Here is a 12,261-nt window from a genome sequence, read left to right on the forward strand (position 1 = left end):
ATTCCTGTGGCCCTACATGTTTTAGATTTGTGAGTCCCCACAACTGCATGAGCCAATACCTTGAAACAAAACTCTTTATACATAAATATCTATTGGTTCCATGTCCCTGGAGAACCTGATACAAGCCTCTTACGAACTCAGATTTCTCCCTCCCATGGTTATCAGAATCGCAAAACAGTGATGCCAGGAAGGACCGCAGTGAACATACTGTGCCATCAATTGTCATTGTACGGCAGGAAAACAGAGGCCCAGAGAGGGCAAGGGACTTGCCCAAAGGTACACAGCAAGTCAGTGGAGAGCTGGATCTTAAAGGCAAGTCTCCCGATTCCAGCCTAGAACCAGGATGACTCCAAATACAGTGGGAAATGGCAAACATACTCCTTTAAATGCAAAGAGGAAAGTAACCATTGGCACATTCCACCACCTCACCCCACCCCACTCCCTACGCCAACCAGGTAAGTCTGTCGCATCAGAATTCCTTCCAGAATGCTCTTCAAGCTGTTGCACCAGGATGCATCTTTGACTCTAGGCTGGTCTCTGCAATGGGACCCCCTTCCTCACCAAGGGTCTTGAACTATTATTTAAATCTCCTGCTACCAGCAGGTTTCCTGGCATTGACTACCAGTCCCTGCAGGTGCCTTCCCATCGTAGCCGTGGGGGCAAACCTGTGTCCTGATGGAAGACTAATGTCGTCTAGAACAGAGACACCCTCTTGGGCTATCTGACTCCATCCTCTGGGAGCTATTCTATTGCTCCGCAAACTGTTGACAGCTGAGAGTAACACAAAATAATTCTTACCTACAGATACGCAAATTCCACCCTGTCCCGTGGGAATTCGTCCTTGCCCTTCGCCCTCCCCTGCTCTCCCAAATGCCCCCAACTGCCTCCCTTTTACTTTCATTTCCCTAGTCCCCCATCTGTAAATGCCTCTGCACTCCCGATGCTCCTTTCAACCGATGACAACATCTGCCTGGCTCCCTCGTGAGTTCAATAAAACCCTTAACACATGTTCATGTTTCCATCTGTATGGCAGTCACGGCTTTATTCCTTTTCTGAAAATTACCTTTTAATGTAGCTTTCCTCTGGGCATCCAGAGCCTGGCAAGGAAGGGACGCTGAATGAGGAAAGGCACTTCTAGCCCCGCCTGCCTTACTAACAAGCCAGCAGGCTCAGGCTCATGGAGGGGACGGCCCCACAGCCTGGGGCTTCAAGTCCAGCTTCCACGCTACCCACACTCCCCCACCCTGGGCACCCTCGTCTCTTTCTCCTATGGCTGCAGCCACAGGAACCCAGCCGTCCCAGGCTCTCCCAAACCCCATGCCACTCCTGCCTACCCCAGGGTCTTCACACAGACTTCCCTGAGCCTCGTGAGTTCTTTCTGCTCCCGTGTGGCGTTTTCTTCCAGCAACGATGTTTTTCCAACACCACTTCTCTGATTCTGACGCCAACTGGGAGTCCCACAATTCAATCCTATTCTGACACGCACTACCCGCAGTCTGCACAGACCCCACTGGTTAAGGGCTCAGCCCCATAAGTGGGACTCTCTTAGCATCACGGTCTCAGAGCTCCGACCCGGGTCAGCAGGTGGGTGACTAATCACTGCCATGGGTGATGGAACCCGATCCCCAGGAGCTAAAAGTTCTAACCCTCTAATGGGGGGGTCTCCTCTCTAGGGGCCCAGCCTGAGTCACCTCATTAGTATAAACTCAGGTAAGGTCAAAGGGACCCTTTATGAATAAGAAAAGCCACTCCTGTCACTCAGGAGGGTCTCCCGGTTCTAAGGAGCTCTGTGCCAGGAACAGACAGAGACCAAATACATACCGCACGTCCCGTGCTTCCTCGCCACCTGTGTTTGCAGAATTCCCCCTCTGCAACTTCTCCCACACAGTGAGTGCCCCGCACCCTCGTCCCTAAACCTCGGGTGTGAGTGCGGACCTCGGTCTGTGATCTTTAGATTCAAGCTCCCACGGGCCTCCCTCAGCAGATCAGCTTCCTGGGGGCTGAGCTGCTGCCTAGACCTGCTCACATGGGATCCCCAGAACTTCGCACCCCGCAGACACCATCATCACACCCTCTCTCCTGGGCGGGGGCTTCGGGGCACAAGCTCTGTCCCCCTCCACCCAAGTCCACGCACTGCAACTCCCTTCTGGGTCTCTCGGTGCCGGGCCCTTTCCCCCTGAGCTGTGAGCCGGCCCCGAGGAGCCCCTGCTGGGATGGGACGCTTGGGCAGCCGGGAAGGGGCCCCCCCCACCGCACTGGCTGGAGACGTGGACGTGGACCAGAGCAGGTATGCTGCAACGTGCATGTTATGCAAAAGAGATTTCAAATCACCGGACTCGTCTGTTTATAATTCATAGGAAAATGGTTTGTTGCTATAAAAATATATTTGCACATTTCACAAACAGACCCTCCCAGCAATTATCTTAATGCAGTAGCTACAAATTAACACCTACTTACCTAGGGCAAATTAGCACTAAATTGAATTTGAGTGCTGTGGTCGTGCGCAGGGCCTACGGAGGAAGGGCTTGCCTTGCGTCTCAGAACGGGGTTCTGCTAAAGGGATCCGGGAGGAGGGGAGGGCCCCAACCCCGTATTTCACAGGCACCAAGGCCCAGGGAGAGGGGCTGGCACACTGAAGGGGCAGGGGATGCAGTGTCCACGTGTGAGGGGCCGGAGCCCTTGCTCCTGGCCTGGGGGCGGTCACCACTGAGTTGGGATTCCAGGGTCTCTAGTCAGACCCCATAAAAAGTAATTTTTTTTTTTTTACGATTTTATTTATTTACTTGACAGAGACAGCCAGCGAGAGAGGGAACACAAGCAGGGGGAGTGGGAGAGGAAGAAGCAGGCTCCCAGTGGAGGAGCCTGATGTGGGGCTCGATCCCAGAACGCCGGGATCACGCCCTGAGCCGAAGGCAGACGCTCAACGACTGCGCCACCCAGGCGCCCCCCCATAAAAAGTAATTTTTAGGGGCACCTGGGTGGCTCAGTTGTTTGAGTGTTGACTCTTGATTTTGGCTCAGGTCCCGATCTTAGGGTCCTGAGATGAAGCTCCCTCTCTCCTGCCCCACCCCTGGTGTGCGTGCACACGCGCACTTGTGCTCTTTCTAGAAGGCACATGTAGACTCTTTGTCCAGACAGGAGGGCCGGAAGCCACTAGAACCCGTGCATGGTTCCCAGCTGAGACACCAGCAGCGAGATCCAAACCTGCTGCCCTTGCCAGAGGCCTGGTGCTCGGAAAGGGCAAAGGAACCTGTCCCGCTGCTGGGGCCGACCGCCCCTCCTGGGGCTCTTGGAGACACCAAGGTCAGGACTCAGCTGCTCCCACAGCCGGCTGGGCAGACAGGGCTGCTCCCTCCGCAGCACTGCAGGTGCCCTGCCTGGGTCCCAGGTGCTCACTCAGCTGTGCACGTGTACGCCACCTGCACAGCCCTCCCAGGTGGCCCGATGGCCTCTGAGTAATCTTAGCTCCCTTCCCAAAGGTTTGCTGGGGAAGCCAAGCCTGAGCCAATCGGCACACGGCAATTTCTCTGGTCACAGGAATGGGTTCATTCAGGGCCGTGAGGCACCAGGAAAAGTCTTCCAGATGCTTCTGGGAAAGATCTCAAGAGAGGACCACTGGAGAAGTCTCCCTCCACACAGCCATGTATGAAGATGAGGTTGCAGCCAGCTTGCTCCCCACTGAAGATCTGAGGTTCATAGAAAAGGCAGGGAACTGCCAAACCCTAATCAAGCCATACCTGATCTCCATACTCCCGCCAGACCATTTCAGCAACATGGGCCAATATAGCACCCTTGACTTCTGGGCCAGTTCTGAATTGGGTTTTCTCTTCATCATCAAAAGCATCCCGATACCTCGGTTGCCCCCCACCCCCACCCCAGGTTTGTAGAGGGGCTTCCTCTGGGCTCTGGCAGCCCCCAGCTCCATCACAGCCCTCATCAGCCTGTACCATGCGTCTGTGTGTCCTTGACCCATCACCATATGTTCACTGACAGCCAGGGCTGTGTCTGACTCACCCCTGAGTCCCAACATGTACCATCCCACGGCTGGGAGCATTTGCTGAACAAGAGAACAGACAAAGGGCACACAACAGAGTCCGGCATTCAAGGCCTCCCTGGCCCAGTCTTATCAATAATTCAGGGTCACTCCCACTGCCCACCTCACTCACTCCATTCCCCACCATCCAGGCTGCTCTGTCCCAGAAGAGTACACAGCTGGGGCCTCTGCTATAATCTCCACCATACAGCTCAGACCCATCAAGGCAGAGGAACCTTGGGACCTCACCTCTCCTAAGGAATGTTCAATCCCGTGCTCTCCACCCTCAAACCCGTATCGCTGGCCCAGCCCTCTCTCCCCTAGTACTGGTATTCCAACTACCCAATCCATACGTCTCCTGACACCCTCTGAGGACCCACACCTGCCTGCAGTTCTTAGAATAAAATCCAAACCCCTGCAAACACCTGAAAGACTGACTCGTCATGCCTGGACCCGGCCACCACCTCATGCCACCTCCACGCAGCCCCATTCTCTCTGCTCCAGCCACACAAGCCTCAAATCCGTCTGAGGTTGCTCCTCAAACACTTCAAGCTGTTCCTGCCTCAGGGCCTTTGCACATGCTGTCTTGGCTACCTGGAACCCACGGCTCCTGCAGGGAGTAAAGGGATCCATCCATACATGGTTTGTATTATTACCACTGGCTCAAGTCCAATTCAATAATTCAGTCTGGGGGTGACTGGCTGGCTCAGTCGGTAGAGCATGCAATTCTTTTTTTTTTTTTTTTTTAAGATTTTATTTATTTGACAGAGAGAGAGACAGCCAGAGAGAAAGGGAACACAAGCAGGGGGAGTGGGAGAGGAAGAAGCAGTCTCCCAGCGGAGCTCGATCCCATAACGCCGGGATCACGCCCTGAGCCGAAGGCAGACGCTTAACGACTGAGCCACCCAGGTGCCCCGAGCAGGCAATTCTTGATCTCAAGGTTGTAAGTTCAAGCCCCACATTGGGTATAGAGATTACTTAAAAATAAAATCTTTAAAGGGGCCCCTGAATGGCTCAGTCAGTTAAGTGTCCGACTTGATTTCAGCTCAGGTCATGATCTCAGGGTTGGGAGATCAAGCCCCGTGTCAGGCTCTGTGCACAGCAGGGAGTCTGCTTGAGATTCTGTCTCTCCCTTTCTTTCTGCCTCCTCACCCCACGCTCTCTCACTCTCTAAATAAATAATCTTTAAAAAAAATAAAATCTTTAAAAATAAGAACAATAGGGGCACCTGGGTGGCTCAGTCAGTCAAGCATCTGCCTTTGGCTCAGGTCATGATCTGGGGGTCCTGGGATCGAGCCCCACATCAGGCTCTACGGTCAGCGGGGAGCCTACTTCTCCCTCTCCCTTTGCCTCTCCCCCTGCTTGTGCTCTCTCTCTGACAAATAAATAAATAAAATCTTTAAAAAAAGAATCCAAATATTAACTGGCCACTGGATATTATGGAATTACGTTAATTTTTTTAAACATTTTAAGTAATCTCTACACCCTACGTGGGGCTTGAACTCACAACCCTGAGATCAAAAGTCACACGTTCCACCAACTGAGCCAGCCAGGCGCCCCTGTGTTCGTTGTTTTAAGCGCGGTAATAGTACTGTGGTCATGTTTAAAAAGGGGATTCACACTGTGCTATTTACGGAGTCTGGGGACTGCTTTAAAATCATACAGGAGAGGGAAAGGAAGACATAGCGAGCAGGTGGCAGGGGTGGGATGGAGGCCTGGGGGTAAGCAGGTGCGGGTGAGCCTAGGCCAGGCTGGGGGGGCAGCATGGCAGCGCCCGACACTGGGATGTCCTGCTTACTTCCGCATGTCTGAAATCCTCCACAAATAAGAAAACAAAAATGAATAAAAAATGCAAGGTTTTAACAGCACAGAACCAAAGGCGGTGACCCGGGAGCGGCAGGGGCCTCAGAGGCACCCAGAACTTAGCAGAGAACAAGCCCTAAAGAAGAGGCACTTTCCAGAAGCCCCACCCACACCCCCCCATCCCCCCCAGCTGGTTCAAAATCCTCCCTGGCTTCAACCACCAAAGCTTTCCTGTCCATAACAAATGTGCCCGCCCAGCCGGCCTACCCTCCGCCCATGGGGGTAAGGGAGGGGACAGCTCCCCAGGAGTTTCTGGAATCCTGACCTGCCAAACCAGTTCCCTCTGATGGACAGTCACCAGGCTCAACGGAAAATGAACTGCTCACCTGTCCAAGGTCACCGAAGGAAGAACTGCTGCCCCTCAGCCAGGGAAGGAATCAGCTGCACCCAAGTCCACGCTCTCCCGTGGTCCGTGGGTAGAACAGATGAGGATAAACACACTTAGAAAGGTGCCACGCCTGGTTTTAGGCACTTGGTGCAAATTAACTCATGTGATCCTCCCACTACCCTATGAGTAGGTAACAACATTGTCTGTATCTTACAGATGGGGAAACCGAGGCACAGAGCGTGGCCAGCAACTGTGGCTAGCAGCTCCGGGTCGCACAGCCAGCGGCGGGGGGTGGGGCCAGTGGTCAGGGAGTCAAGGCTCCAGGGCCAGCTGTGGAGTTCAGCAGCCCTCTAGCCCTACTGAGTGCCCACGCCGTCCCCTCAGAGCCTCGGGACAACCTGCCGCTTATGTAGCCTGTCTGAGAGGTCAGCAAATGGGCACCATGACTCAGCCAGGTCTCCTGCCCTCCGGGGACCCAGAAACCTGGACGGCACCCAGAACTGGCTGCCAGAAGTTCCAGGAGCTTTCACGCAAGGTGGCTGAGGCCGGACTCAGGAGCAGCGTGTCACCTGCAAGAGCCCCACACAAGCATCTTCCAGGCCATCCCCACCCCCAGTGCCCAGCCCAGAAGGGCTCCCCTCAAATGTGCCCCGGGAAACCCGGGAAGCCCCTGGACACGGTACATCTTCCCTGACCATCCATTTCAACCCAAGGACTGATGGAGAAGTTTAACAATTCATCTGAAAAGAAACTGAAAACAGCATTCCTATCTCCTGATGCTAACTTCACAGAGCTCTGAAGGGCGGTCCCTGGCAGGCAGGCTCTGACTGTCTCCACCAAGAAGGCGGACCTCAGTGCCCTGGAAGGCGCCACGGCCCAGCCGGGAGGTGTGCACACTGCAGCCACAGCACGGGGGGAGGGGGGCGGGGGGGCATCAGGCCGGCTCTCCGCCCAGCCCACTGGCCCTGCGACCTCAGAAAGTCACCTGAGCCTCCCTGCCTCCGTTTCCCCATCTGTAAAAGGGAACAGTCACAGTCCTGCCTCGTGAGGCTGCTGTGAGCGAGCGGCAGGGCAATCAAGCTTGCAGTTAGGGCTTGATGGCCCTTAGTGACAGTGACCACAACCCTCCTGGGGAAGGGTGGCCAACGGGGCCATTTCACAGGTTAGGAGGCTGAGTCCCTGAGAAAGAAAGTGACCTGCTCAAAAACTAGGTCTCTGGGGCGCCTGGGTGGCACAGCGGTTAAGCGTCTGCCTTCGGCTCAGGGCGTGATCCCAGCGTTCTGGGATCGAGCCCCACATCAGGCTCCTCTGCTGGGAGCCTGCTTCTTCCTCTCCCACTCCCCCTGCTTGTGTTCCCTCTCTCGCTGGCTGTCTCTATCTCTGTCAAATAAATAAATAAAATCTTTAAAAAAAAAAAAAAAAAAAAACCTAGGTCTCTGCCTCCTCTTGCAGCTCCTTCCCCCTCCTGCTGCCTCTGTGCCTCAGTTTCCCCATCCCCGAAAGAGGGTCAAAATCAAAGAATGGGATGGATTCCTGGATGTGGTGAAGACGAGCACCCCAGGCACCCGCAGGGTGGTCTGAGCTCTTGCTGTCCTGTCTTTAACCGAAGCCACCATTTATGGCGTGCCCACAACAGCCTCCGCCTGGACCAGCTTGTTAGGGCGATGCCATGTGTTCACAGGACGCTTAATCGAGTAAGCTTCCAGACCTTAAAACATCTCACTGAGGCCACATTTCAATGACTCAGTGATGTCATCCAAGGAAATTCCTACAGGCTCCACCTCTCTGGTCCTCCGGGCATTTCCACCCCACCTACAGGTGAATGACCCCGGCCTCAGTGTGACCTCAACGTGCATACCTTCCATGCCCACCTCCCATCCATCTTCCAGTTCTATGGCTGCCTCCTCCAGGATGCCCTCCCTGACCTCCCACTAACCCCTGCCTTCGCTCTGGGTCCCCTGTTGGCAGGGACTGTGGAGATGGCCATCCACAGGAGTAGCTGGGCTCAGGCCGTACCCTGTGTCCCTCTTCACCACCCCCACCCCCGCCCCAAACACCTGCAGTGTTAGAGTGAGGAATGGTCAGTCACTGTATTAAAGGAGAAACTCACAAACAAAATCCCCAAAAAGCCAACAGGGACCAAGCAACGGATGGTCACTGTTGAGTCTTAACTTAAATTTTGAGTTCTCATCTGGATGAACGCTAACACTGCATTTCCCAGCCCCCCGGGGGCACAGCACAGCGCTCTGGGGACAGACTCGGCCTCTGACACAAAACCTCCAAGTCTGCAGCCACCGGAGGGCCCAGGCCATGTCCCCACCCCACAGGGATTCCTCCCCTGAGCCTGCTTCCTGAGGATTCTGCAGGTCCTTCCCCAGGGGCCTGAGAAGCCCCTCTGTACACCCCCCCCAAGCCAGTGCTGCGGTCAGGAATTCTCAGGCGGGCCCCATGCCGGGGCTTGAGAACAATGAAAGGAGCCAGGGCTCCTCCTCTAACTGATTCTGGAGCTGTGTGACCCAAGTTTCTGGCCCGCTAACTCCTGGCCTTCCATCCCTGGTGCTGACCCAGCCAGCAGCCCAGCCAGAGCCCTGGGTCTGAATCAACCCGGAACCCGCTCAGCCTCAGTTTCTCATCTGTGAAATGGAAAGATGGCTCCCACCTCCCTGGTTTGGGGTGAGGGGGCTGATGGGCCTGTACAGTGTGCAATCCTCCCAGATGGGAGACCATGAATTAGGGCAGGAAAATGGGGGGCCAGCCAAAGTTCGGACTGGGACAGCCCCGCCAGACTGAAACACGGAAATGGGGGAGAGAAGGAGCGGAAGGGGTCAGGGGTGAGAAAGGGGAGGAGTGAAGGGAGGGAGGGGGTGCAGGGCTAGAGGGGCAGGAGAGGAGGGGAGCTGGGAGGGTGGGAGCCAGGGGGAGGAGGGGAAGAGGCCCGGAGAAGGCCCGGAGGGGGTGGAGTGGAGGGAGGGGTGGGGAGCACGGAGGGCGGGCTGCAAGGCAAAGAGGGGGAGGAGTGGAGGGGGGCAGGGAGGGAGGGGTGCAAGGCGAAAAGGGAGAGCGTGCATGTGGCAAGGAAGGGAAGGAGAGGCAGGGAGGGGAGGGAATGCAGGGAGACGAAGGGAGAAGTCCCGGAGCAGGCAGGGGGAGTGCAGGGCAAGGAGGGGGAGGAGAGGATGGGGTCAGGCCGGGAGCTGGGAGGGGAGGGAGTGCAGGGCGCGGAGGGGGAGGGGAGCAGGGAGGGAGGAGGTGCATGGCGAGCAAGGGGAAGAGAGGCAGCAAGCAGGGAGGGGAGGGGTCCAGGGCGAGGAGGGGGAGAAGCGTGCTCCAGAAAAACCCAAGGGGGGACAGGGCGGGGAGGGCAAGAGACACCCCTTCCGCCCCGCCCCCCCCCGCCGGCGGGGCCGCAGGGTTAGCCCACGTCCCTGCGCCGCGTCACGTGTCGCCTCGCCCACCTGAGCGGGGACCCAGTCTGGCCGCCCACTCACACCCTCGGAACCGCGTGGCGTCCCCACGCGAGGCACAGGCGGGTTCCCTCCCGCGGACACTGGGCCTTACCTGCCTCCGGCCCCGCGGGCGCCTCACCTGGACTCCGCAGCGTGGCGACTCACCTGGCCCCGCCCCGGAAGTGGCCCCCGCGCCGGGCCCGCCTCCTCGCCCCGCCCCTGCCCTCGCAGGGCTGCTTTTCTGGAGCAGGGACTCCCTGGGGTCACCTGGGTCTCCTCGGGGCCTGGACCGGATTGCACAGGTGAGCTCGCCTGGTGGGAGGGGCGGGAGGGGGAGGTGCAGTGAGCTCCGAGCCCCCCTTCCTTAGCTCCGAAGGCGCCCCTGAGTCTTGCCTTGTTCAAGCCCCTACTTGGCACAGCACCCACCCCTGGGGTTGACACTGTCCTTGCTGATCCATTTTCCCATTTTAGGGACATGCAAAGTCAGGTGCGGAGCAGGGAGATTTACAAAGAACTGAGAGGAAACATTCAATAAAAATCTACCAAAGCGTCTTCTGGGCCAAGAGCTGCCTTCCCTGGACTGTGGTGGGGACCCTACATTGAGCTCAGAAGCTCGGAGGACTTCCTGGAGGAGGCAGTGTGACCAAGACTTGGGCCTCTAAAGGATCATACCGGGACAAGGGCTGCATTTCTGTCCATGGGAGCAGTTACTATCCCTGCCCTGAGGGCACACACCCTTACACCCCAGGGCCTAGTCTACACCCCCTTTTTGCCTACACTCCCTTGGATATCATCCGGCATCCTGCTTCCAGTATGGTCTATACCCTGATGATCCCTAACTTCTGTCTCCTGACCAGAGTACTGCCTGTAATGGCCCACCTGACATCTCCATGAGTGGCCAGCTCCAGCTCCTCTCCTGGGCTTCCTATCTCATTCTCAGCTGGTGCTGTCCAGACCCTTGGGGTCATCCTTGGCTCCTCGCCAGCTCTCACCTCCCATATGTGGTCCCTCAGCAAGCCCCGATGGCTCTTACTTCTAAATAAATGATGGTGTCACCACTTCTCTCCCCCAAGCTGGCCCAAAGAGATCAGGCCACCAGCACCTCTCACATGGCTCATGTGGCAACCTCCTCCTGCAGGGCCTCCGTGCTCTGCCCTGGCCGCTTTGATCTGCCTCAACACAGCAGCCAGAGGATCCTTTCATGAGACAGTGATGTGCCCCAGCTCCAGTGCTCCCCCTCCCCCTCTCCCCACTTCCCTTCTGGGGGGAGAAGAGGTGGGAAGGGACAAGCAGCTCCACAATCCCAGGCTGCTTTGCATGGGGGTTGGAACAGCTGCTGGCCGACCGTGTGATGGGCTCTGGGGTGCCCAGTAGCCACTGTGCAGCCCCCAGGATCATCCATCAGGCATCCTGACCTCTCCCCACCTCTAGGGGGCGTTCTGACTGCAGAGGCCAGTCAGCATAATATCACCCCTCTTAAGGGGTGATGCTTATAAGGTTCTCAAAGTCAGTGAGCCTAAGCCTGTCAACACAGGCCTTCTTCATGCCACAGCGAGGAGTTCAGGCCAGTCCAGCTGGAATAGTTGGGGGAAAAGAAATCCTGCTTTCTGCTTTTCTTTCCCCCAACCTAGATGAGGAAATTTGGTGCACTAGAAACACCAAGCCATCCTGCGACCACAAAGAGCTACAGGCCAAGAGATCTAAACAGAGACGGCAAGGAACTCAGTCCTTGGTGACATTGAAGAGCCCCTGGATCAAACCTGTCCTGAAGGCTACCCTTCCTCTGGACTTTCTAGTTTGATACACCAATAAATTCTGTCATTGTTTAAGTTAGTTTAGAGTTTTCTATTTCTTGCAACCCAAAGCATCCTCTGATAACACACCCTTATACCATTTAACCAAATTGCAGAGTTTCTCTCCTGATAGCACTAGTGGACAAAAACCCCAGGGAAGGCCTCTGATTGGCTGAGTCTAAGACACATAACCGTTCCAGGGGTAAGAAGGGAGTTAGAGCAAGACTTTATCCTCCCCAAAGTTAAGACAGTCAGTTTCCTGCCAGTTTTGCTAATGATAACCTTGAAATAAATGAATATGGATTAGTGTAGACGGGACCAGTGCCCGGCTCTAGCCGCTGGTTGTTGCCATTTCATGGCAGGCCAGGGCTGCAAGGCTGTTTGCTCCCTGCCTGGCTCAGAGTTGCACCAGCCCCAATCAATGTGAATGAAAGAATGACCCCAGTTTCCTTCTAGCGTTCAAAGAGGGTTCCCACGGCCTCCATGCTGACCTCGGTCTGTACCTTCTGAGTAAGTTCTTCCCAGCATATCTCTTACTCAGGCAGAAGACCCTGCAGGCAAAGCATCCGCTGATGGGAGCCAAAACTACCCCTCCAGCCACGTGGTCCCCCCTGAGCCAGCAAGTCCCCCAGGTGACTGAGCCCGGGACAATGACCGACCTGACCTGTACCGCCCACCTGCGCGGACCCACTGACCTTCGCCCCCCATTTTGCCGATATAAACCTGGACGTCTTTTCGGCTCTTTGGGGACAGTGTTTAAGATGTCAGTGCGCTGGGGCGCCTGGGTGGCACAGCGGT

At 56.1% G+C, this 12,261-nt stretch overlaps 1 protein-coding gene across 1 annotated transcript in view; it reads right to left on the bottom strand.

Moving 5' to 3' along the window:
- The window catches only part of ARHGAP8 (Rho GTPase activating protein 8), a 66,329-nt gene extending 56,488 nt beyond the window's left edge, over positions 1-9,841 (bottom strand). The window contains 2 exon segments of the mRNA XM_045780080.2: positions 6,223-6,296; positions 9,783-9,841. The gene's annotated coding sequence lies outside the window, so the exon portion shown is untranslated.
- Between the last annotated feature and the right edge of the window lie 2,420 nt (positions 9,842-12,261).

This window comes from Ursus americanus, chromosome 17, assembly GCF_024610735.1.
Source record: "Ursus americanus isolate L20-20 chromosome 17, mUrsAme1.1.p, whole genome shotgun sequence".
In the NCBI taxonomy this organism is placed as follows: Eukaryota; Metazoa; Chordata; class Mammalia; order Carnivora; family Ursidae; genus Ursus; species Ursus americanus.